At 38.0% G+C, this 22,059-nt stretch overlaps 1 long non-coding RNA gene across 1 annotated transcript; it reads left to right on the top strand.

Moving 5' to 3' along the window:
* The first annotated feature begins 5,526 nt into the window (after positions 1-5,526).
* Positions 5,527-6,351, top strand: LOC131435253 (uncharacterized). The gene is made up of 3 exons (XR_009230470.1): positions 5,527-5,625; positions 5,700-5,941; positions 5,995-6,351. It is a non-coding gene; the product is annotated as an uncharacterized LOC131435253 (long non-coding RNA).
* The last annotated feature ends 15,708 nt before the right edge of the window (positions 6,352-22,059 follow it).

The raw sequence follows: 22,059 nt of genomic DNA, 5'->3' as shown, positions 1-22,059 counted from the left end.
ATGAATGTCACATTGTTTTCCATATAAATTTCAATTGAAATGCGATTGACTGAGTCAAGTGTTTTGCACATATATTTGTGCTGTACTTTTCCCACTAGAAAATGAAGTGTTTAACTCATGTGGTTTGATTCAATAGCAAAACACATTACATCCAAAGGAAAAAAAGCTAAGCGAAAGATAATCTAACCTTGCATCTTAGTGAATTTGCACATGGAATCTTAAAACAAATCGCTTTGGTTATGTATTGAAATGAGAAAGCATATTAAATTGAAGTGCTGTTTACAAATGAGTCGATAGTGCAAATTTTTATCAGTGTACTGTTCTATCGTTACTGCTTATGCCACATCTCGATAAAAACTCAATTACTGACATTTAAATTAAAACGGACACGAAAACAAACCACTGAACGTTGTCAAACGACGCTTATACAGCACATATTGTGAGGGTATACCATGTTTGAATAGAGTTCGAAAATTCATTTTCACTTATTTTATAAAGCGATCATACCAATTCAACATGCTTAATGACATGATGAAATCCTAGACTCAGTGATTCCGATTGGTCTGAAGTATGAGCCACAAACATTAAACTGCGTTCAGATTGACAATCTCGCTCGAATCGTACTTAATCAACCCTTCCCGTTAGATATTTCTCGCCCTTTATCAGATGCACAGTTATCCACTAGTCTGGTAATTGATATTGATGAGGACTGACGAACACTAGCAGTTGTGATAAAGCAAAAGGAACATTAAGAAAAAGGGCCTAGCGTACTCCCCACATTTTATGCCGTTATGGCGTGTTAACCTCTTTTGTTTTACTTCTTCCCTATCGATTTCAGTACTTGCATCTTATCGCCTGACCAAACTAATGACCCAAATAACTGTCAGCCATTTTATCATCCGTAAGAACTCGACATTTGGCATGTATTCCCAGTTTCTCCCGGTGGCCCAAAACGGTCGACCGCAAGGAAAAATATTCTTACCCTTGCGTATGAATCCTTCGTCCACCACCTACAAGAACCCTTCCGATTGATGATGATTGATGGTGTGAAAAATAAAAGAGAGTGTGGCCAGTTTTAGTCATATGGCCACACCGGATGGCATTAATCTCCCAAAACAGAAAAAAGGGAAAATATAACGGGGTAGTAGTCCTTTAATTGAATTTTATCTCGTTTTACCCTTTACATGGTTTATCGTGACGAATCATCGGATGGTATGGGTGGGACATCGATGGTATGAAGAATAGAAAATTATACCAATCAATGTTCAATTTTCAGTTATTTGATGTCGCAAAGTTTGTTGACTTAATAACGAATTTCAATTAATTTTCGCGAGCTGGCAGTGAGTTGATTATTTTTCCAAAACCATTCTCGTAGGTATTTGCTATATGTTTCGATGATGAATTGAAATAATGATCAAAGGCTTTTCCTGGTTTCAGGGGTAATGAAAGAGTAACAACTTTCAACTTCAGTAGATCCTCAGTTAATTCTACCACCAACTCTATCTCGCGTTTATGCTTACTAGAAATGTTTATTCACTTTCTCTATTGATCATCACTTATAAACCTATTACTCGCAGATCGGATCATATGCTTGATTAATGGTTTACACAACAGATACATTAGAATTACAGACTCTAAAAGCCAAACGAACCGTCGAACTCCCATACTATAACAAAGGTTCGTTTGACTAAATAAGAAGTATTCGCCGGTCTGTTACTAAGAGAGTCTGAGTAATCAGAACATGTTCTGAAATGTCGAATGGCAGAAGGTCGAATGACAAAACGCCGATGAACAAAAGGATGAAATAGCAAAATGTCGATAGAACATAAGGTCGAACGCGTCAAACGGTCGAATACGACAGAGAATCGAAATAACAAAACGTTTAATATACTGAAATGTCGAATGCAACAAATAGTCGAATTACCATAAGGTCGAAAACACCATGAAGGTGAAGTCGAAAGCGACGGCAGGTGGAATGCCAAATTCAGCGAATTTGAACAAACTCAGAGAAATAAAAACAATGCCATATTTACAAAACATGAAAAATTCATTTGACTTTTGCTGCCATTTTCAAGTGATGCTCCCGGAATTCATCGTCAATTGAATAATCGTACCTAGTCATTTGAAGTTTAGCTTGCTCAGTTTCGAGTGCCTAGTAGTCTAGCTCCTTTATTGCCTTCGCTCTTGGTGGTAAGCAAGTTCGAACGAATAGAATTATAAATGGAGTAAAGTATTAAAAATGAAAACTGAAGGAGGAAACAATTAATTTATGTGTATTCTGTGATTGATATTTCAGCTATCTGGTTTGTCTTTCATCTATTATCTTGAACCAATTTGAATGTTTACATGAACCTCATTTGAAGGCCATTCTCACACTATTGAAAGAGATATTTTGTTACTATAAGAGATCAACTGACGGTGGTTAAACTGAGCCTCAATTGGGAAACGAGTGTTGAACTGAATGCTGCCCGTTCGGGCCGTCAGCAAACATTGTATGTGTCAGAGAGTGAAGTTTACAGTATTAGAGAGATCGTCAATGTGTTCCACATTCAGTTTCAATTGAATTGAATGAAGTTTTACTGCACTGGTCTCGTACACAACTCTGTATTTTTTTTAGAAATATTGTATTCTGAACAGAAGACTCTTAAGGTAAATTTGTTTATATTTAAGATCTTTTTGCCCTTCTCTATAGAAAGGTATTAGAATTGGTGGAAAAATCGACTTTCGAACGGAGCCTCTGAGAGCCATAATGTTATATACCATTCGACTCAGTTCGACGAGATCGGAAAATGTCTCTGTGTGTAAGTGTGTGCACTTTTCGAAGATATTTTCACAGCTCAATTATCTCAGAGTTGGCTGAACCGATTTTAACAAGTCTAGGCCCGTTTGAAAGCTATTATTAGGTCATTGATCAAGTTTAAAGATCAAATGGCTGTGACTTTTGGTTCCGGGGATATGATGGTATAAGTGACGTAACCGACAAAACGTGTTGTTTTTTTTTACCGCGTAAGTTTCTCGGAGATGGCTGAACCGATTTCAACAAGCTTAGGCTCGATTGAAAGCTACTATTAGGCCATTGGTTAAGTTTGAAGATCAAATGATTGCGACTTTGGGTTCCGAAGATATGATGGTATAACAGATCGGCTGAAAAGTTCGTATCGTGTTTATGAGAGGGCGCCACTAGAATTAAATCCATACCATTTTCAGTTAGTACCAACCTTCAAAAGATACGTGTATAAATTTGACAGCTGTCTGATTATTAGTTTGTGAGATATTGCATTTTGAGTGAAGCTACTTTTGTTATTGTGAAAAAAATGAAAAAAAAGGAATTTCGTGTGTTGATGAAACACTACTTTTTGATGAAAAAAAGTGCCGCCGATACCAAAAAATGGCTTGATGAGTGTTATCCAGACTCTGCACCGGGCGAAGCAACAATTCGTTATTTGTTTTTCAAACTTTCGTACTGGTCATATGAGCACCGAAGACGATGAACGCAGTGGACGTCCAAAAGAGGCTGTTACCGATGAAAACGTGAAAAACATCCACAAAATGATTTTCAATGACCGTAAAAAGAAGTTGATCGAGATAGCTGACACCCTAAAGATATCAAAGGAACGTGTTGGACATATTATTCACGAATATTTGGATATGAGAAAGCTTTGTGCAAAATGGGTGCCGCGTGAGCTCACAATCGATCAAAAACAACAACGAAAAACCATGCTGAAATTGAACGAATTGGGCTTCGAATTCCTCCCTCATCCACCGTATTCTCCAGATTTGGCCCCCAGTGATTTTTTCCTGTTCTCAGACCTCAAGAGAATGCTCGCTGGTTAAAAATTTCGAAGCAATGAAGAGGTAATCGCTGAAACTGAGGCCTATTTTGAGGCAAAGGACAAATCGCACTACAAAAATGGTATCGAAAAGTTGGAAGATTGCTATAATCGCTGTATCGCCTCTGATGGCAATTATGTTGAATAATAAAAACGAATTTTGGCAAAAAAATGTGTGTTTCTGTTAAACGATACGAACTTTTCAGCCGAACTGTTGAATGACGTAACCGAAACAAACAAACTTGGGCTTGTTTGAAAGCTACTGTCGGGCCATTGATCAAGTTCAAATATCAAATGGCTGTGACTTTTGGTACCGGTGATATAATGGTATAAGTGACGTAGCCGACAAAACACGTTGTTTTTTATCGCTCTAATGTATATAAGGGTGCTAATATTTTGGGATCGCCTCTAATTTAGTTAGGCGCTATTGTTAAAAAGTTTAAGTACCTCGAAAACAGTCCCCATTCATAATTTGACCTAAATCGGACATAGGTAAGGGGTGCTACCCAGTGGTTAAGGTATGAAAATTTTCAATTTTGAAAAATTACCATAGGGGGCAGTACATGAGATTTCCGAAATTAAATATTTTTTTATGTCAAACGTCTTGAAATTGCATAGAAAAATTTTGAGATTTTTTCCCAGAAAATCAATTTTCAGAAAAAATTTTTTTTTCAAAATGACGTTTCATGCAGTTCGAATACTTTTGGCATAAAAAAAATGTTTTCGGTTTCGGAAATTTCATGTAAATGGTGATTTTTCAAGATCTATGAAAATTCCACTAAGTGGACTAAGAAGGGTTTTTTAGATTAGTGTTAACTTTTCTCAAAGTTAAAAATCAAAATCAAAAATGAGCCCAAATTAGTGTCAGAAATTGTTTTATAAAAAAATAAAAAAATCATGAGACTATTTTGAAGAAAGAGAAAGGCATTATCACACCACTACGTGGATGAAGAAGGGTTTTTATCCTAACGTCCGATCAATAAGATCCACATTTTCACAATTTAGTGATAAAAGTTTAATTTTTTGTCATAACAGTTATAGAAATTGAAGTTTCCATTCTGCCCGCATGGAGTTTCAACGCATGTGCTAAAAACTAGTGAAGCTCAAGCAGAAGTAAGATCCACATTGTGTTCTTTTCAATGAATGGGATTGATATAGAAAGTGAGATCTAATATTACAAGCTGTAGAACAAGACTTGAACATTCAAACGATTAAGCCAATAATCCAACCTTCAGAACTGAAATGAGATGCTTCCCTTGGCAAGTTGGTCATAAAATAGCCTACTGTTTGTGTTTCGATTAGATGCTTCAAAAATCACCATGAAATCGACGTTTCATTGTTTACAAATAATAAATTCAAATCAAAAATAAACTTTACTCGATTGATGCGCTGCATAGCCTCGAAGTTAGATAGGGCATCTAAAGTTCCAACACAAACGTGATTGGATGATAAATATACAGGCCAGAAAGGCAAAGGCAAGCTACATATACCTAACCGAACGAATTGAAACGGCACATTCAGCTCCGTTGCCATCCGTTTGGGTCTGTATGTCTTCTAGTGGCACAAACATTCTCCGCCGTTTGGTGTCTGGTCTCCTATAGAAGCACCGAGTATGTGTGCAGCAGCAGCACCAAACGTTTCACGTCGACTTGCTTCCACCGAAAGACTGCATGAAACGCAGCATGCAGTTGGTGCAGGGTTTTGTTAGAAAAATAGTTGGAAACCGGTCCTGATCGATTTCGGTGTGCTGCCTTTGAGGGACTGCAAAGAACGAAAGACGGAAAAGGCAAATGCAGTGAGTTTGATTTTTTGTTCTTCAGATTTGTTTCACTTTTTTTATTTACATAATATTTTCCATTCCGTGTGCAGACAGCTTTTGTAGACATTATATTGTTAGGGACCTAACTGATTAATTGAGAACATAGTAATAGTACAATGCCATGAATAGATCACATTGTGTAAACAACAAAACAATTTGAAACAGGAGAATATAAAACTTATTCAGAAAACATCGACCACTAACGATCGAGAAAATCCCAATGTATCATTGGTGATGTTAGTTTCTAAGTGCCTTGGCGTAATTCAGGACAGATAATTCCTGCTCCCAAAAGGTAGTAGCTTCAACAAGTTTCAATCCGGCTGAACGAAGGTACAACTTTTTCAGATTTCTCCAAAGAAAATGAAAACAAAGGAAACCCAACTGTTCCAGCTGGATTCCAGTCTGAGGAAGGTGCAGAGAAACAAAATTCATAAGACCGGTAGCCGTGGGGTTTGGTTGCATGACCCACCGAACGAACGCCTGACGATTGATGGGACGATACAGATCCGAAGGTTTCTTTATGGATGCAGTTTTTCGTACAGTAGAAGACTTTTTTTTACTCTTTTGTTCCTGTCTCAACTGACGAACGGATAAAATGATCGATTCCCTTTTTCAGAGATTTGCAATGTAATTTAAGATGGAATAGTAATTTGGGTGTGACGAGATTCGTTTTTGCCAGAAGTAGTAATTTAGATAAGATAACCGTCCCCTTCTTCATACCATCTTCACTTTTCATTCCAACTAATAAAAGAATTATTATAAGTGATGTTGGGAAAAAATCTAAATTTTGAAATTTTTTGGAAGTGATTTTCAGACAAAAAAATATCATCGATCAAAAAACTCATTGAAGAAAAGTTCACTACCGATTTTTTTGCAATCGCGATTCTCACTGAAACTTATCTCATATGAGTTGTAAAAAGTTCTCTAACGAACATTCTTCTCGACGATATTTAAGAAAAAAAGTTTGCGTATTGATTCTCGAACAGTAGATTTTAGGGAAATGAGTTTTCATACCGTTATATCTCGAACCTTTGCAGAATACATGATGAATAAATTCGTCGATAAACAAAAACTGGACCTTTCTTAAAATATGCAGTGCTCGTAAAGTGGTTGAAATGAAAAAGGCGGGTAAGTAATGTCACAGACATAACTGGAGGACGTCAATATGAAAAAAAAAATGACAATTGTTCGTATTAGTTGATTGTGTGAATTTTTCTAACATAAATTAAAATATGTGAATACACATAATTAAATAAAGGGAAACAAATGAGAGTAAAAAAGCAACCTACAAAATTTTGATGTCGATTATTTCATTTCAGATTTGCAGATTTCAATGAAAGAAACTATTAAAATGCTGTACGGGACTCATTTCTGGCATTCAGAAGGGCCAAATTGTAGAATAATCTACAATATTAAATACTGTTTGAAGCATTTTTCTCGATTTCAAAGCAGTGAAACAAAGCAAAGTGCACAAAGCAATTGAAATTATTCATAATCCCCATCGTTGTATTTTGCTCCAATGCAAACGACCAGCAATCGATCTTATTCGAAGCGAAACTGACTCTGCCAACGCAACGCAACTCAGCAATACCGTGGTGGTGGAGTAATATCATCAATAAAAGTAGCAAGTGCTGTGATTAATAATAGTTATAAAATATTATTCAATTTAGCTTGGATATCATAGGGATAAGCAACAAAAGTGCAGGTTATCGCTACACCAATTCAAACGCGTTATTTACACTCTACGCCTGCTGTGCGTTCGAGACATGCAAAATGCTGCGCTCCTGTTACTTCTATAAATAAAATTATATTTGTCTTTTTAGACGTATTTTTTGAATTTTACGTTTCGTCTTCGATTCATCAGTCATAGCATAAAAACCAGTCTTGTGCGCTTAGTAATAGGTCTTTTAGGAGGTTTGTTTTTTTCAATAGGGATTACCCTATTGTCAGTTTTGACAGTGTAAAGTGACGTCTCTACTCAGTATTGTTTGGCAAATCATCATGAGTAGGTTATTTCCAGAACAACGCTTCCAAATCGTGGAAATTTATATGCAAAATCAGTGTTCAATCAACATTACCGATGTATCCCGATAAATTTACTGTCTGATGCCGGCTATGGGCTGGTGGAATCATCGGTCCTTATGAATCGGTGAATGAAAATCGATACTGAGCCATGATCAATGAATTTTTGGTGCCAAATCTACAAGGTATGGATGTGGATGAAATGTGGTTTCAACAGGATGGTGATTGAAAGAACATTTCAGCGACAGCATCATTTCGAGAAATGAACCGGTGAATTAACCTCCGCGTTCGTGTGATTTGACGCCACTTGATTAACTTGGATAAATCAGCAACGATTGATGTTTTGGAAGCCGTATCATCGCTAAAATACGCCTGAGCAGAATGCAGTGCGGGGTTATGAATGATGATACAAATTTAAAATCCGACTTCAAGTAGCCTCTTCGTATTGAGTTGTATACTGCATTACAATGTGACAAGGTCAACGATTATTTCGAGGCAAAAAAATTGTCAAAGCTCTCTAAAAAGCACATGGTTTAGCAGTCTATTTGTCGTTGTCAAAAACGCCTATTCCATTCTTCTCTCGACTTTTGTGGCTCTTTGGCTTGATTTAGCATCTTGCCATTATGGTAAAGTGGCTCTGTACTGGAAATGTTGCACGAGGAAACAGGAAATATTACACCAAATCACTGCAAATCTCCGAACACTCCAGAACTTCGTTCAATAGATTGGGCCATTGTGAAGCGATGGCCATGTGTGAAGGCACAGACAGTTAACTGGGGCACTGTATACTGATCAGTGTGTTAAAACTTCATTTTAATCGAATATTATCAGATGAAAAAAAAATTTTTGTGGCCATTAACTGCCAGCATATCCATTTGACTGCTGCCATACTCAAATGAAGCTCCTAAAATTCATCGTCAATTGAATAACCGTATCTAGTCACTTGAAGTTTTGCTTGCTCAGTTTCAAGTGTCAAGTAGTCTACCTGCTTCATTGTAATTTTCATTTGCCAAATAGTCTACCTGCTTCATTGTCTCTACTGTTAGTAGTGATCAAGTTAGAATGAATAGGCATGGACATCAACTCGATAACCAAAAGAATCATTTGAATTTTCGATTATCACCAGCAAGTTTAAATGATAATTTTTGACTTTTTGAAATGTATTGAAATGTGTTTCAAAGTAATAAAAAAAAACTGAAAGAGGGAACAATTAATTTATGTTTGTTTTGTAATTGATAATTCAGTTATCATGACTGGTTTACCTTTCATCCATTATCTTGAACCAATTCGAATGTTTACATGAACCTCATCTGAAGGCAGGTCTCTAATTCATTTGTAAGAGATATTTTATTATAAGAGATCAACTGACGATGATGGTTAAACTAAGCTTCGATTGGGAGAGAAACGATTGAAGAACTAAATTCTATCCGTTCTGTTCGTCAGCGAAGGTTGTGTGTTAGAATGTGATGTTTTCTGCAGTAACGTGATCTTCACCACATTCGGTTTCAATTGAATTTAATGAAGTTCTACAACACATTACTGATACTGTACTTTCAAGCAATTCACCGTGTTGTACATCGCAAATCACCAATTTTCGTAACACACAGAAAAACACTATTGAATTTCTGAAGTTCAAAAAATTATGAGGCAGGCACTTTATTTAACCTATCAGTGTTAGTGTTATAGCAACAATATTCATTGGTGTTAATCTTTTGGAATAAAATTATAACCCATCATTCTTCCGAAAAATTCTTTTACATTTGGCTCGAAATTGTTTCTATTTATAGGTTATTTTAGTTGCTAGTAAAAAAAACCGAATTCAACTACACCGGTTACCAGTTTCTGGATTATGAAGTACCAAAAATACACACTTAAAAAAACCCTGTAATTTAACATCTTATTAGATGCACATAAATGGAGCGTCGAAGTTCACGCAAATTTACGTGGAAGAACATTTAATATTGTGTCTAAAACTCCATGACATGAAATTCATTGAAATTAAAAAAAGGACACTGATAGTAACCGCCGCGACTTGAACCGAAAATGATTGGATCGCAAGTAGGTCTGCTAATCGACTGAACCACAGAAGCATGCATCTGCTTGGCTAGTAAAAGGTGCATTTAAATTCATACAGTCGCACTTGCTAGCAGAATGCAAGTTACAGTCGGAATCAGTAAAATTCAAGCTAACCTAACATTAAGTCATTACAAATAGAATTTTCCGTCATTTGACAAATTAGGTCTTTATGAATTACATCGTATGAGGGATTAAGTACCTGTAAAATTCAAATTTTTTTGGAGTGTAGTGGTCGAAAAATCAAAAAGGGAATTTTCTTCATTTTCTCAAAGACCGTTGAGTAGAACAGAGTGAAGAGTGCTTAAAATTTGAAATCGTCATTTAGAGCAAAAATGCACAAAAAAATATCCAAAAACGGTAAAAATGAGCTCGAAGAAATACACCCAGAAAAAAATCGTGTAAATTTACATCTTCTTAGCCCGACATGTTTGAGCGTCAAAAATAATTCATTTTGAAGGTTGATCTAACGCATATATAATGCATTTCTGACATATTTTTAAATGCTGAAGCATGTATGTTTATACACACGTGCATCAACGATGAACAGAGATACACTTTCTACGCTTGGTTGTGATTTCCTACCACACCAGCCACATTAGCCATTGTAGACCAAAATTCCTCAATTGGTCGAAGTTGTGGGCAATTTGGTGGATTCATGTCTTTTGGGACGAAAGTGGCATTTTTGATAGTATACCATACTACCGTTGATTTCGAGTAGTGGCAAGAAGCAAGATCTAGCCAGAAGACAACAGGATCCTTGTGGCTTCGAATCATGGGTAGAAGTCGATTTTGTAAACATTCCTTGATGTATATTTCGCTGTTCATTGAAGTAGTGGTGATGAAGGGTTTCGAAATCTTACCGCAGCTACAAATTGCTTGCCAGACCATAGCTTTTATACCAAACTTTTCGACTTCAATCGATGTCACGGACTGGTTTAACACTTGTCCTTCTAGCACCGTATAATATTGTGGTCCCGGCAAGGATTTGTAATCGAGTTTCATGTAGGTTTCGTTGTCCATGATTATGCAGCTCAAATTTCCAGCAAGAATCGTATTGTACAGCTTTCGAACCCTCGGCCTGATCGATGCTTCTTGTTTCGGACTACGTTTTGGTTGTTTTTGCTTTTTATAGGTTCGAAGATTCAAACGTTCTTTAGCACGAAGAACATTTGACTTCGAAGTGCTCACTTTTTTGGCCACATCCCGAACTGAAACCTCCTTCTTTTGCTCGAATGCCTTTAGTATGCGTTTATCCAACTGAGTGTTAGCAGGCCATTTTTTTCGACCCGTTTGAGGTTTATTCTCAAAGGTGTTATCCTCACCGAACTTCCTGATTGCATTTCGCACGGCTTTTTCACTTTCTCCTTCAATTTTTGCTATCTTTCTCAGTGACAGTCCGCGTTCTGTGCTCCATTTGTACACAATTTTTCGACGTTGTTCTGCTGAAAGTCCACGTATTTCGAAACAAACTAATGAAAACGAATAAACAACTGCACAAATGGTGTGTAAATAACAGGACGCAGCTATAAAAATTGACAGATTCTGAACCATTGCGAAATGGCAGCGGTTTTTTGTTGCGTCCATACTTTCTGGGACAGTCTTTAGTGATATGAGGTAGCTTTCAATGATGGAGTGTCGCTGTTGTAAACAATGCCTCAAAATAATTAAGCAACCATACTTCTTCTTTCGGAACATGACAATAATTTCACGATGAAATTGCTGTTTCTTACGCCACAAACTAGTCTCATATAATATTATGTAACATTATTAAACTTTATTCTGCAGCAATGTATTAAAGAGTTTATCTAAAGGCTCAAACGGTTGCCGTGACCAGCGTTTTTAGCGTTTCTATCGTAACTGTAAGTAAATTGGTTTCCAAACGAGTTTCATATGGCACATTCAAACGAAGGCTAAACTTGTTAGCGGAACCATACCTCGCAAAACAAGCCTCCCAGCCGGGTATCGCTTGGTGCCGTTACTACGAGGATCCACCAGCTGTGTGTGCCGCCGGTGACCTCCGAACGTATCAACCCGACTCCAAAGGGAAAGGGAGACAGGAGTCGCTAACGGCGAAGAGGTGCTTGAGTGTAGAAAGAGCCAACTATCAAAGTCTATTAAGCGAGATGAAATTAGATTTCAATTCAATTATCATTTATCGTTGCCTTACCCCCTCAAGCCGCGCTTTGGCATATCGATAACTTCAGTGGAAACCCATTTAGCCTCTGTGCACTGTTCGTTCGGTTTGTTGTTCCTGCACTCCCATCATCCCATCACTCTGCAGACATTGCTGCCATCGTCAGTCTGGGTTTATTCAAAAGAAGAGAGCGAGAATCCAGTAACAATTTCATTTAACACTCCATCCCGTCCAATTTGTTACTTGACATGGTTGTTCCTGCCCGGTCGGCGACGCCGGAGACGCTTTCTGGCACTGCACCGGATGGTTTATGAATACTGAAAGTGAGGCTTCAGACACGACGACGGGGGCCCGTGTTTGGTGCGTGCCTTGCATATATCTCCATCTCGCACTCAGTAACGCTGTTGTGTATGTTTACAAAAGTCAAGTTTATTCACCGAATTGAATGGTAAGTCTTGGGCAAAGCTGACGGTGTAGGGTTTCTTCCGCCCGACTCGATCCAACCTCATAACCTTTTCCACGTGTCCATCACAGGAGTCGGATTCTCGACAGGCGGTGGCGAAGTTCAATGACCTGACACCGTTAAGATGCTTCCCCGCATAGGCGTCGCTCGTCGTACGATCTTCGGTGTGGTTGTCGGCGCTGCAGGTAGAATATGTATTTTGAAATTGTCTTCTTTTTACGGCATTGACACATTCTTGGACTTCCTCGGCACCGGTACATAATTCACTCGCGTCAACACTGGAGTGAACAAGTCTGATCAAACTGTCGCTGTTATCGGTTCGTGTCAGTGTTGTACTTGTCAACACGCGCCAACTTCAGCGCCCTGCATCAGTCGGCAAGGGATGACATTACAGTATCAATATTTAATGTGGTTTTGTATGAACTTTCCCAGGTCAACAGATAGATTTACTGTTTCTTAATTTATTAATTGTTTTCAAATCCATTTGTAATGAGCTGAATTCACGAGCGAATAATACCAATTATATGTTATGTGCCCTAGCCCCAAAATTTAGCCAACCCCTAAATGACCAAACTTGCATCGGCCAGAAATAGTCGAAAAAACGTTTTCGTTCGGCACGAAACGCAAAAATAATAAAAACGGTTATGTGCCCTAGAACAAAATTTGGCTAAACCCTAAATGACCAATTATATATTTGGGAAACGATGGATCCTATGGTACTTGATCACTTTTTGTCGGTTCATAACAATTAATGAGAAATTTCGGTGAGATTCGATACTTCTTGGGTATTTGAAGGGGCGTAACCACTTCGAATTTGAGAGTTGATTTGTGAGAAGGGGTCCCATAGAAAGAACTGAACTCAGTCGGGTGATTGGGACGCAGCGTTGTGCGAATCGATCCACTAATTTTTCGTTCCATGTCGTAAAAGGCCACAAACATAGGAGCTTTCAAGTTAAGGTGTACACTGAGGTCTTTTTTTTATGCGGTCTTTTTTCATACGGTTTTTTTACGCGACTTTTTTAAAGCGAATTTTCAGAGTTCTGCGGTTTTTTTTATGCAAAGTTTCAGAGTTATGCGGTTTTTTTATGCGAATTTTCAGAGTTATGCGATTTTTTTATGCGTTTTTTTTATGCGGTACGTCAATTCGCATAAAAAAGACTTCAGTGTATTGCCGTGCCAATGACTGAATGACTACAAGAGCTTGAATAATGGATTTTAATTGCTTCAACTATCCCAAGAAACCCTTCCATGGTTTGCTATAGGCGATTATGAGCCAATATATTTGATATTTTATTGTTGTGTGATAAGTGCTGGAATGCGTAAAGACTGTTCCAGAAAGTATGGACGCAACCAAAAACCGCTGCCATTTCGCAATGGTTCAGAATCTGTCAATTTTGCTGGCTGCGTTCTGTTGTTTACACTCTTCTCAGGCCCGTACCCAGGATTTCGTTTCGGGAGGGGCCCAAAGATAAAAAAATAATGTTACTGAAAATTGCTTAAGTACCTAATTCTCGGTGTGCCTTTTACGGGTGTTTTTAACAGACACTTTAAACTTTTCCACTGGAACTGTTGTTGTATTACATTTCTTTACGATTACTGTCTTGTTATTTCTGCAACCTATGTCTTAGACCTTCTAAATAATTATACATCTGTTTTTGATTTCGGGAGGGGTCCGGGCCCCTCGCCCCCCCCCCCCTCCCCTTTGAATACGTGACTGACTCTTGTCTAACCACTTGGGCAGTTGTTTATTCGTTTTCATTAGTTTGTTTCGAAATGCGTGAACAACGTCGAAAATTTGTTTACAAATGGAGCACAGAACGCGGACTGTCACTGAGAAAGATAGGAAAAATGGAAGGAGTAAGTGAAAAAGCCGTGCGAAATGCAATCAGGAAGTTTGGTGAGGATAACACCTTTGAGGATAAACCGAAAACGGGTCGAAAAAACGATCCTGCTAACCCTCAGTTGGATAAACGTATACTGAAGCCGTTCGAGCAAAAGAAGAAGGTTTCAGTTCGGGATGTGGCCAAAACAGGGGGCACTTCGAAGTCAAATGTTCTTCGTGCTAAAGAACGTTTGAATCTTCGAACCTATAAGAAGCAGAAACAACCAACACGTAGTCCGAAACAAGGAGCAGGCCGAGGGTTCGAAAGCTGTACAATACGATTCTTCCTGGAAATTTGAACTGCATAATCATGGACGACGAAACCTACGTGAAACTCGATTACAAATCTTTGCCGGGACCACAATATTATACGGTGCGAGAAGGGCAAGTGTTAAACCAGTCCGAGACATCGAATGAAGACTAAAAATTTGGTAAGAAAGCTATGGTCTGGCAAGCAATTTGTAGCTGCGGTAAGATTTCGAAACCCTTCATCACCACTGCTTCAATGAACAGCGAAATATACATCAAGGAATGTTTACAAAAACGACTTATACCCATGATTCGAAGCCACAAGGATCCTGTTGTCTTCTTATTCGTAATGCTGACAACAACACAAAACGTTTAATCCGAGATGATGACAGTTTCGTTCGCTTTGTATTGTATTTGACAGAACGTTTGCTCATTTGGAACAAAGCTGTCATTCCAAACGAACAGCTGTCGTCACTCTGGTTTAAGGCACTCTAGGTTAGAGTAGCACAAATCAATCTTCAAAATAAACATACAGCAACCATGAATTTATCTAGACTTCTACGAGAAGGAAAAGCTTCTATACCTTTGGTTCAAGAACCCTATTTTCGAAAAGGAAATTTCTACGTTGGAAAGTTATCAAACCGAGATTTCGTTGCCTACAACAAGAACAGTATGACAAATCCACGTGAAATGGCTCGAGCATGCATACTTGCCAATAGAATTGTCGGTGCATCTCTCCTATTTGAGCTCACAACTCGAGATAATTGTGCTGTCACAATTAGCCTGACTATTTATTTTCTAAGGCTCAATTTTCACCGATAGAATATTTCAAATTGGGACGATATCTGATATGCTGTACCACCACTTGCACTAATTTAATCTAAACGAAATCTAATCCACCAGCGAAAAACAAAAAAAATGTCAACTATTCAATCAAATGCTACATGAAAAACATCAGAAAGCCTCTAGTAGATAAAAGGAAGATTTAAAAAAGTTCCTGTTTTAGTCACCTTTTACGACGTTGAAATAGGAATCGTGTGTTGTTTTGTTGGACTAGCTCCCAAGTTCTCCATAGAATAGCTTACAACAAATCAAATTCACAATTTGTCACCCAATGCAATGCACCAGTCGCTTGAATGAAGTACATTGCGGTCCAAAACATAAATAGAATAAAACCTTTACTCCCGACGGAACGAATTTTGATACATGATAAACCGTAGGAAAAAACTCATCGGTTCTCGAGTAGAGTTCTTCGCTAGCATTGTTTTCTATTCTAAACCAGACGTCGTTTGTTTATATGATTTTCGGTTTTATTTCTCATCGCTTCCATCGGCTGGCCACCGTTCGTGTCGTACTTCAATCAACTTGAAATAACTGAATCGAGGCGCCTCGCTTTTGCGCTTCCACACTTTATTGGCTTCCCAAAAAACATTATTTTCCCACTTTGACAAACTTAAATATTTAACTTTCGAATGTAAATACCATCGGCATTATGTTTCGTATCCGTCGTACATACAGACTCCTTTTTGTCAGTGTTCAACACGACGCAACAATTCAAGTTGATCTGTTTTTTGAAACCCTTCCCGTGTGGACAGAAAAATCGACGGAACCAGAGAAATGTTTATTTTGTGTCCAACTTCCATTGCTAGGCCCTCATTTTATTTATACTCACTCTACACAGTGAATTCCAAAATAACTTCAAATTTACATTGGAAAAATAGTTTCACTTCTATTGGAATGGTACATGAATTTACTATGTTGAAAGTTAGCTTCATGGATTTGCAGAACAAGGACTGGTTGGTCAATGGATCGTCAGCAATGCTATCATTCAAAATTTGCCGGTAAAATGATGGATGCTATATCATGTTTTTTTTATTTATGTGGGAAACATTTTTATTCCCTATATAAGGGTGTAAATTAGAAATTCAAGTGAAAATACAAGTAGAAATGTGGTCAGCTTTTGAACACTTACAGCTCAGTCAGTTTTATTTCAATCAGTAATATTATTTCATCGATCGATTTGAAATATTTCTACGTATTGATTTGAATGTTCATAGCCATCTATTTTAAATTGTATATCATTGAAATGTTGATGCTATTAAGCTAGCAGTTTCTTATTTTGTCTGCTAAAAATCTCCGACATACCGGATTTCTCTACCAAAGACGACGATTTTGAAGGAGTATGTAATATATCAATCGATGCAAAAGCGAAGCTGTTGGAAGCCCGCGAATCTATAAATATTAGCGAAATTATAGCTAACGTTTCAGTCCTACATGAAGCAAACTATAGGTAGGTTGTTGCTAGACAGCAAGACAGAATGCTCCATAAAACGATTTGAAGCGTTAATTGGTAGACTGTCCCAGAAAGTATGGACGTAACCAAAAACCGCTGCCATTTCGCAATGATTCAGAATCAGTCCATTTTTATGGCTGCGTCCTGTTGTTTACACTCTTCTATAACCACTTGTGCAGTTGTTTATTCGTTTTCATTAGTTTGTTTCGAAATGCGTGGACTTTCAGCAGAACAACGTCGAAAAATTGTGTACAAATGGTGCACAGAACGCGGACTGTCACTGAGAAAGATAGCAAAAATGGAAGGAGTAAGTGAAAAAGCCGTGCGAAATGCAATCAGGAAGTTCGGTGAGGATACATCCAAACTTCCATTTTCGTGCCTTATATATGTATGTATGTATGTATGCTTACACACTCACATGTCTGCATATATGTGTATATATTTATACATATGAATGATCGTTTTTACTTCACCAATATTTATATGTATTAGGAAATACAAATATTTGCACACATGCGTACGTATATTAATACATATATACATATATAAGTTACGTAAATGGAGGTTTGGGTGTAACACCTTTGAGTATAAACCGAAAACGGGTCGAAGAAATGGTCCTGCTAACCCTCAGTTGGATAAACGTATACTGAAGGCGTTCGAGCAAAAGAAGGAGGTTTCAGTTCGGGATGTGACCAAAAAAGTGGGCACTTCGAAGTCAAATGTTCTTCGTGTTAAAGAACGTTTGAATCTTCGAACCTATAAGAAGCAGAAACAACCAACACGTAGTCCGAAACAAGAAGCATCGATCAGGCCGAGGGTTCGAAAGCTGTACAATACGATTCTTCCTGCAAATTTGAACTGCATAATCATGTACGACGAAACCTACGTGAAACTCGATTACAAATCCTCGCCGGGACCACGAGAAAGGCAAGTATTAAACCAGTCCGAGACATCGATTGAAAAAACGAAAAATTTGGTAAGAAAGCAATGGTATGGCAAGCAATTTGTAGCTGCGATAAGATTTCGAAACCCTTCATCACCACTGCTTCAATGAACAGCGAAATATACATCAAGGAATGTTTACAAAAACGACTTCTACCAATGATTCGAAGCCACAAGGATTCTGTTGTCTTCTGGCCACTACTCGAAATCAACGGTAGAATGGTATACTACCGAAAATGTCACTTTCGTCCCAAAAGAAATGAATCCACCAAATTGCCCACAACTTCGACCAATTGAGGAATTTTGGGCATTAACGAAGACACATCTTAGGAAACATGTCTCGGCAGCCGAAACCATTCAACAGTTTGAAAAAGTTTGGAAAAAAGTGTCAAAACTTGTCGCCAAGAAGTCTGTACGGAATTTAATTTGGAACGTTCGCAAGACGGTTCGCCAGATAGTCTACAATGGCTAAGTAGCAAATATTGAGAATAATATTCTGTTGTTGTAGTCTAATATTATCAGTATATCGAATAAAATTTGAATATCTTACACTATTATTTACAGCGAAATCCAAGTGCGTCCATACTTTCTGGGACAGTCTTTTTGCTCTGATCTTGTGTCATGCGAGTTTGGATGAAATTCCATGTTGTATCGTTTTCACCTGAGAAATTCGCAACTACCCCAGGGTAAATTTTTAATGGCTTTAGATTAATTTCTAATTTATATAAGATGAACTCGATTAATAATGAGAAAAAGTTTATCACTTCAACCCAAATTGCAGAATGGTAGTAATGGTTGAGAAACTTAACGCTATAAAAATAATCGCGTGCATACAAAACTTGAACACAAGCTTGGCGAAGAGAAACTGAAATATAGAAATCCGAATCGCAAGTATGTACAAATATATAATTGCATACATATGGGATATTACTGTTACTTCGTCGGTTACAAAACAAATACAATTCATGACAAACAGAGTATATATTTTGGGTTCGCGTGTTCGGTGTTTATTATTGATAAAAATCAATCTAAGCAGACTATCGTGCGATTGTGACGATTGATTGAACTGTTTGATTGTCGATCATTAGGAATTTTGGTTGCCTTGTTCCACATCAATGGCTCGAACAAACCCATGGGGCTGATCCTTGTAGTTTTTCCTTTTATCTGCAAACTTTAACTGTATTATGTTTGCCTTAACTGCAATTCACCCGGAACACGGGTCAATGCATAGAGTACTGCCCTTACAAGCTAGTTGTCGTATGTTCGAGCCCCGGCCTTGAAGGATTCTTAGTGTCAGTAGGAAGAGTTTGCAAAGTATGTTGAATCAGACAGTCAAATTTCAAAAAAGGAATGTAACACCGAAGCTTTGCTTTGCAATTCCAAGAGAGGAACTCGTATCCACACAATTTTAGTGTAGCAAAAAAAACCTTTTCATCTTCTACTCATCTGTAAATAGCAGTTTATGTTGAACGGTTTTACTCCCTAACAGTTCAACATAACCCGCCAATCAGACTATTTGCAGAACATTTTTTTGTTTTGCACCGTCATCACTTATAAGCTAACTTGAGTTTTCCTGTAACTTTCAACTTTCATTGTCCTGTAACTCTGTACCCGGAAGTTGCATACAAATAAAATTCAATAGAATTATAGGGCCTTTTGTTTCAATCTCAGATTGGGAAAATAGGTAACAATCTCTAACAGAAATGAGTGGTGTTATTTTCATTTTTTTTTAAATTTCGGAACCGGATGTCGGATCCGGATAAACCACATTTGGATTATCTGCAACTGTACAAGAACAATCGCTTAAAACCCATATAATCTCAATGTAATGAATTCACCACCAACTACCGACAGTGAGTACCCAAGCGAAATAGATTTCATCGAACAAGTTCGAAAGTCAATCTTTTGCATTTCCTTGCACCCACCGTTACTATCTACTGAAGCCATTTGCATACGGGCAAACCTTTCATGATACATTTTCCCATACCACGACGAAACAAGTTGAGGCAGTCTCCGCCGTTTCCGTCAACAGGTGTGTCCACGCCCCTTTCTAGGTGCAATTGTATAAATACATAACTGTTGACAAGTCATTGAAAAGTGACTGCAATTTGTGTGATTGTGCGATTGCAAATGAGCCTGCTTCTATCCGCATGGTTAGGTGTTTAATTTTGGGGGCTCATTGCTTTGTTGGAAATCAAGCCAAATGCAAATACACAAAGAGTTCGAGAATCTTCACATCGTTGCCCCCGGTACCCGGCTACGTTCATAGATATGCAGTATGTTTACCGGCTTGGAGTGAAACTTGACCTGGCGTGACGGAGTTTGCAGTGTATCGCAAGCTGGTAACCCCGGTAAGCCGACATTTCCCACTTCGACAGTGGAAAATTATGACGGTAGAATATTTGCGTAGCTACTTTCCAGTTTGAACAATGCATCTCACTCATCGTACCTACCTCGACGGTAAATGACCGACACATGCCATGCCGAAACCGAACGAAGGGGGGAAGCTTGCACCCAGAACCGATAAGGATCTACAAGCAGCTTCTTGCTCGGATGGTTGGCAGAGTGCAGTTCCATGTTGAACGGGGTAGTCTGAGTGTGCAACAATGTGCATCTAATGCAAATTTGTTAATTATACCGAGTATTATTCACTGTAGCTATCATTTCAATTATTCTCTGCATTAAATTGCTCTCTTGGTTCAGCACATCATGGAATTATTTTGTTTATGGTTCGCTCCTCCCGTGTACGTAAATAAATCACCTACCGGCGGTCTAATCACCTTCCTGACGTTTGTGAAATATCATCGTAATGTCTAAACTAGCAGATCACAGACCTGTTGAATTGTTGATGCTTACGAATTTTAAGAAATAAACATCTTAGCTTTTTTGGTTTGTACTAAAAGCACATATTTAATTTCCATTTCTTCTCGTTTCGCCTTCGGCTCATCAGTGCTTAACCCTCAGCGTACAATGGGGTTGGGTTACCCCAACTACTTTTTTCGTGTCTTGTCATTCAAAAATGGATCACAGGGGTGGGGGAAAGGGTCTTATGTTGCGCGTGGGGTTACCGTCACCCCATTGTGCGACCCGTAGTAAAATCTTTAAAAAAATGTGTTTTTAACGAAAACCTTCGCTTTGATGTAGCTTTAAGAAAAAAAATAGCGTGAAACTACGTAAGGTGATTCCATCTTACATCATTTGTGGTCAAGGTGGGATACATCCGTGTAAAAACTGATTACCAATGAAAATCAGCTGGTTGCATGTCAGTTTTGTGAACAAACTGCACACTACGGCAAAAATGAAAACGAGCAGAAAACGGGAGTCACACATAACACCGACAATGAAGCAATGGATGATGAGATGAGCCACGGAAAAATCCTCACTAGATCAAAATGGAAGCTCCTCTCCTCCTAGAAAAAGGATGACAACGAGATCCAATAGTAAAAAAGAAACTATTTTTAAGTAACAAAAATATGAGCCAATCGACCACGTAAAGCTTGCACGCGAAAAGGCCTAAATAAAAAATTTTATTGAAAAAAATTTAGTTTCACTTATGATCTGAATCGCTGTATGGTTCAGGAAAACAAATCACGCATGTGAAAATGTTGTCGCTTGTACGCACACAATCTGGATGAACTCTGTGCCAGCATTCAATGTAATCTTTGTAGTGCTGATTTTTGAGCAATTTGCTCCAACGAAGCTCCGAAAGAACAACTAATTCCTCAAGCTGTGCGTTTTTGTGCATACAAATGCAAGTGATAATGCTGAAAATAACTTAATTCAATTAATATTCACATCGAATATGCTTCAGAAACGCTTAGAAACGTAAACTAGTCGTCGATTACATTGTATTTTTGATTATCAATTATGCCCGAGATTTAGGCATGTTTCGACTATTTTTCGGGCGACTCCGAAAATAGTGTTGTGCTTCATAAAATCAACTTTTTTCTGTAGAAAATAGACTACAAATTTGGCTAAAAACACTCGCCGAATATAATTTATTGGGATTATATTCTTAAACCGAAAATAATTGGAATAATAAAAGTTTACTTTTGACGAAAAAATCGACACTTTCGCACTCACCGATGTCGACAGAGTGAACGACATGTCAAATGAACATATGACAATTGTAGCTATTGTTCAGTTTACTCCATGGAACGTGAAAATTATTTATGAAAATGTGAAATTTCAACCAGAAGTTTTTTCGGCTTTCTCATATAGAAATGTGCAATCACTGTGAAAACCGACCTTTTAACCGAATGTATGTGTGTGTGTGTGTGTGTGTGTGTGTGTGTGTGTGTGTGCGTTTGTGTATGTAACAAAAATGTGCACTCGATTTTCTCGGAGAT

The sequence above is a fragment of the Malaya genurostris genome, chromosome 3, assembly GCF_030247185.1.
Source record: "Malaya genurostris strain Urasoe2022 chromosome 3, Malgen_1.1, whole genome shotgun sequence".
Taxonomy (NCBI): domain Eukaryota; kingdom Metazoa; phylum Arthropoda; class Insecta; order Diptera; family Culicidae; genus Malaya; species Malaya genurostris.
The sequence above is the reverse complement of the archived record's forward strand: the minus strand, read 5'-3'. Positions and strand labels throughout refer to the sequence as shown.